Consider the following 6,000-nt stretch of genomic DNA (forward strand, 5'->3'; position numbering starts at 1 on the left):
TTCTTGAGTTAAGGAGAGTTAAATCTTGGAAAAAGTAAGCGGGCCGGCATGTATTTGCAAACAGCAGATGGACGATTATCTTAAGCTGTAAGAAGGGATTACCCCCACTTGCACCGCTTTCGCTTTTCCCACCTTCAGCGCCGCCTCTGAGGTTAAAACCGTGTGCTTTCCTATCCCCAGCCTACCCTTTACTTTTTCCCTCGGAAAAAAAAGGAAGGGAAAAAAAATAATAATAATTCCTCTTGCTGTGCGAATGGACGGAGCAGATGCGCGAAGCAAACGGAGAAGGAGCGCTTAAGGAACTCGTGGTGGCGGCTTGTCTCTAGAAATGAGTTAACTAAAAACGTTTAAAAAAACATTTACTGTGTTCATATTTATGTTTACACTTATTCATGTTTGACAAACTAAATAAAATAAAACAAATAAACCACAAAACACTCAGGACAGCCAGTCTAGGACAGCAAAGTTAAAGGAGAAAATTCTATCTCATTTTGCATTATTATTATTATTTGCCATCAAATAGTCTCCTGGATTCTTGCAGCCCCTATTTGATAATTCTGAGGTGGAAATGTGTTTTTTCCCCCACAGCCTTCTCTTAGAGGTTCATGCTCTCTGATGGGAGCTAATAAAATAACTGGGTTTATATAAAAAAAAAATGGCACATGCTACCTTTCAACTGACCTTAAAAAAGAAACAGAGCACCTGAAAAGTATATATAGAAAATAAGTAATCAATGAAGAAATCAGAATTTTCTAGGGAAACATTTCAGTCCTGCATGTACCTTCATAGTCCACTGCAACTGCTTTTCATAGGACAAGCTTCTCCACAATGGGCAGAAGAATCATGGTTTCTCAACCCTTTTTTCTCAGTTTGTGTGATATGCTGAATCGTATTTTAACCACAGGGGATGAAATCATAGCTGCAAAAGTAGTTGGTAAGCTTATGATCTGCCACAATAGAGGGCAGTCCCTGCCTGACCTTGGATGGTCTCAACCAGGGTAGTTCTAGATTTTTAGGCCCAGTTGTTCCTTCTGTGTAGCTGTCCTTTCTGACTCTACATTTCCTTAAAAGCTTTCTGGCCCAGTAGTTTTACCTTCACTATCCCAAGAGACATTTTCATGGAAATGCGTTTTTGTTTTTTTGGGTTTTTTGCTAATATATATTTTAGATTCTTATGTTCAAGAAATAAAAGATGTTTGAAACTCTTTAAAAGAAACCCAAATCAACTCTTTAAAAAAAGCTAATGGCCTCCCATCTAAATCCTTGATTTAGATGGAAGACCATTGGGAAATACTGTAGACTATTTAAGGAACATTAACAAAAAATTACCAGAAGACAATGGCAAAAGTCATTTCCAATATGACAATATTTGACATATTGTCAAAAAGTGAAAAATGGGCTACCTATGAAACCCTCAAATTAAGCACAATTAAAGAAACAAGTTATCTTTTTTACTTTCTATTTTGACATGTTGTAACTACAAATTATGAGTATTACTAGGTATGGGTTTATAAATCGACTCTAGCAAAATTTCTCCTTTTTTATATTTTTCTGTTTTCTTTTTTATATCACTTTTTTCTCTGTTTTAGCAAGGAATTATAATGGGGAAATGCTGACAGGGAGGAAAAGGTGATAATGGGGAAACTGATAAAGAATAAGTGGATTGGATTGTCATATATGTTTTTTAACACAGAGGTCCCTCTTAAATAAGAGGGATACGGGGGACCCCTTGCAGGGTAGGGCTGAAGACTATGCCCAGTTCTTGGCGGACAAAGTTGCTCGGTTTCGGTCGGATTTGGACTCCACCTTTGCAGAGCCAGCCGAGACACGAGAGGACGATTTGGTAGACCATCACTGGGTTGAGTTTCAGGATGTTACCCCCGGGGACGTGGACAAGGCCATGAGGGCTGTGAGTGCCTCCACCTGTGTACTGGACCCGTGTCCCTCCTGGCTGGTTGCTAACAGCAGGGAGGTGACACGGGGCTGGATCCAAGCGGTTATTACCGCCTCGCTTCGGGAGGGGCACTTCCCCGCCGCACTTAAAATGGCGGTGGTGAGACCCCTCCTGAAGAAACCATCTTTGGATCCAGCCGTACTTAACAACTATCGTCCAGTCTCCAACCTCCCCTTTATTGGGAAGGTTGTTGAGAAGGTGGTGGCCTACCAGCTCCAGCGGTCCTTGGAGGAAGCCGACTACCTGGACCCCTTCCAGTCCGGCTTCAGACCTGGTTACAGCACAGAAACCGCTTTGGTCGCATTGACCGATGATCTCTGGAGAGCCAGGGATGGAGGCCACGCCTCCATCTTGGTTCTCCTTGACCTCTCGGCGGCTTTCGATACCATCGACCATGGTATCCTTCTGCGACGACTGCGGGAGGTGGGGGTGGGAGGCACTGTTTTGCAGTGGTTCTCCTCCTACCTCTCGGACAGGTCGCAGTCGGTGTTGGTCGGGGGACAGAGATCGACCATGAGGCCCCTAACATATGGGGTGCCGCAGGGGTCGGTCCTATCCCCCGTACTATTTAACATCTACATGAAACCGCTGGGCGAGATCATTCGGAGGCACGGGATAAGATACCACCAATATGCGGACGATACGCAGCTGTATCTGTCTGCCCCGTGCCAACTCAATGAAGCGGTGGACGTGATGAACCAGGGACTTGAAGCTGTTAGGGACTGGATGAGGGCTAACAAGCTTGTACTCAACCCAAAAAAGACCGAGTGGCTGTTGTGTTTCCCTCCCAAAAATTTGGTTGGTGTTCCATCGCTCAGGCTGGGGGGCCAAATTTTACACCCCTCAGACAGGGTTCGCAACTTGGGAGTCCTCCTGGATCCACAGCTGACCTTTGATTACCACCTGTCGGCTGTGACCAGGGGGGCATTTGCCCAGGTTCGCCTGGTGCGCCAGTTGCGACCCTACCTGAATCGGGAGGCTCTCACAACAGTCACTCGTGCCCTCGTGACCTCTAGGCTGGAATACTGCAATGTGCTCTACATGGGGCTGCCCTTGAAGAGCATCCGGCGGCTTCAGCTAGTCCAGAATGCGGCCGCGCGAGTGATTGTGGGTGCACCTCGGTTCACCCACATAACACCTATCCTCCGCGAGCTGCACTGGCTACCTGTTGATCTCCGTGTGCGCTTCAAGGTGCTTCTTACTACCTACAAAGCCCTTCATGGTAGTGGATCTGCGTACTTGGGAGACCGCCTCCTGCCAATCACCTCCTCTCGACCCATAAGATCTCACAGATTAGGCCTCCTCTGAGTGCCATCTGCCAGCCAGTGCCGGCTGGCAACTACGCGGAGGAGAGCCTTTTCAGTAGCAGCTCCGACCCTCTGGAACGATCTCCCCGTGGAGATTCGTACCCTCACCACCCTTCAGACCTTCCGCACAGCCCTCAAGATCTGGCTATCCCGCCAGGCCTGGGGGTAAAGACCATAGTGCGCCCCCACCCGAATGTTGTATGAATGTTGCTTGGTTTTAATTATACATTGTGTTTTTATGTTATTGTATGTCCTCCCCTCCCATACAAGTTGTTAGCCGCCCTGAGTCCCCTCAGGGAAAAGGGCGGCCTATAAATCAACTCAACTACAACTACAACTACATTGGGCTATTTTATTGCACAAATTAATTTTTGTTTCCATTTGCAAAATAAATGTGAACATTTTGGAACAGTTGCAAAATATAAAAACATTTCAAACTGTAACAAAAAATGCCTCTTACTCTGAGGACGGCTTTCAGAGTGACCTCCTGATCTGAGCCTTACAAGATCTTTTTCCAATTGGGTATCCTCCAGATATGTTGGACAACCAATTTTCACATTAGTTCAGTCAACATGAGTAACACTGCCTTGAGCAAATTTATAAGATCAGATAAACTAAGAATATAGTCAACCACATAATATTTTCTTCTATTTTGGCTTAATATTTTGTACAGTCCATTCTATGTAAGCCATGTTTTATTTAACTGGATTCTACCATTGACTAGATTTGCTTAAAACTTAATCAGAGCCAAAGAAACCACATCATGGCTAAGTTTGCTGTGTGGTTTATACCTAAAGATTTATGGTTTAGTTTGCATGAATCCATTTTGTGTGAATCTAGTTTAATAGCAGGAATCCAGTTAATAGTGGTTAACTAAAACATGGGTTACTCTGAACTCAATGTTTTGGGAGGAAAATCAGCCTGTGAAGGAATGTAGGAATCTCAGTTGTCTAGATTTAAATACCAGAATCATATATTTTTTTAAAATTATTTTTATTTTTTATTACACAGACAACAATGGGAAAGGGAGAGGATGGAAAAAAAAGGGGGGGAGGGGAAACCCATCTTCACATACAATATGTCGTTTAAATATACCAGAATCATATTGTTCTGCCCATAGTACAGTATATAATTGAAGATGGTGTTTAAGGAATTGAACTCAAAAAGTCTTGTATCCTAAATAATATTCAGAGCTTGAGTATATTGCTCTCAGGCTATGTGGGGGGAAAAACAATAATTAGGAAAAAATAGTAAATGAAACATCATGTGTGCTGCCAAATCTTTTAAACTGAGAATTACTTATTAAAATGCCGATATCAATACTGACTTGTGTACGTTTTGGTAATCTTTGGAGGTCTGCTGGAGCTCTACAGAAATTTCATGTGAAGCAATGAAGCTGAACTGAAGACACTCGTCCAGTTGTTGACTTGATTTTACAAGGGAAAAAAACCTAGCTTCTTCAATAAAAGAACTCTATATTCCCTTGAATGCAAAGCATTTAAAGAGCACAGCATGATCCAGAGGCTGATAAAATCTATTCCTATATGTCAACATTGCTTGGGATAATTATCCCTGGGTTTTAGAGCATCTAAGACAGGTTATGTGCAGAAAAAGTCTGAAAGGAGTAGCTGATTTCTTGTTTGTTTTTGTAAGTAACATTTCTTCATTTTGCAGATAAGCAGATCAGCATTAGCTAGAAGTCAGAAGTATAAACCCTCTTAATAGACTGTCAGTCCAAATATATGAAAAACTAAGGTAAACACTCATCACAGGCAGGCTATCTGTGCCACAAAATGTGAGAAAGAAAATTCAGTAGAGATCTTATAGAGGGAGAGATACGTTAGCCAAAAATCAGGACCTAACGAAACATTTTATTAAAAGGCATAACATTTCATAAGCAGCAGCTCACTTTACTCGGTGCCAGTCCTGTAAATGGCAAATTATCTAGAAACAGGATCTTGAACTGAGTAAAAGTCTGTTTTTCTACTCATTTCCAGAGGAGTATTTATTTGAATCTGTCACATTTGGTTAATGTAATTTCTGTGGTAGGACTCTTTATTGCTTTGTATCCACATCAAAAAGTAGTGTTTTCCATCCTATATCATCTTTTCATTTCAAGTTGTTAATGTCTCAAACCAGTTTGGTGTAGTGGTTAAGATATTAGATGAGAAACCAGAAGACTGAGTGACAGTACTTCCTTAGACATGAAAACTGGTTGAACAATTTCAGGCCACTCATCCAACCCACCTCACAGGTTGTGGTAAGATGAACACGAAGCAGGAACAATATGTACACCACCTAAATTGTATTAAACGAAGATAGGACATACAGCTCAACTCTCAACTTCAGAACATCAAACACCTTAAAACGGGTCTCCAACCCTCTGGCCATGAATCGGCACCGGTTTGCAGCATGCCAGCAACCGAGCCACGCAAATAAGCAAAACCCCATCCATGGGATGCAGACAGCACACGAAACCACGTCCCCTCCAGTCCATGGATAAACCTCTCTCCACAGAACCGGTCCTTATTGCCCAAAAGGTTGGGGGACACTAAAAGATAATGCAGAGGAGCAATTAGGAATGGAATTGCAAGAAAATGGTTTAGTCCAAGGTAAATAAAAGAGGGTCATAATTAGCAATACAAATTGCTTTTCCCTGTTATAATGTCTTGTAGAAAAGGGTACACAGCTTGTAGATTACCTGTTAAGTACTGCCTGACAAGCAACATGCGAAATACA

The sequence above is a fragment of the Thamnophis sirtalis genome, unplaced genomic scaffold (assembly GCF_051295495.1).
Source record: "Thamnophis sirtalis isolate CommonGarterSnake01/CBP01778 unplaced genomic scaffold, rThaSir2_p1.2 scaffold_1, whole genome shotgun sequence".
NCBI classification, from domain to species: domain Eukaryota; kingdom Metazoa; phylum Chordata; class Lepidosauria; order Squamata; family Natricidae; genus Thamnophis; species Thamnophis sirtalis.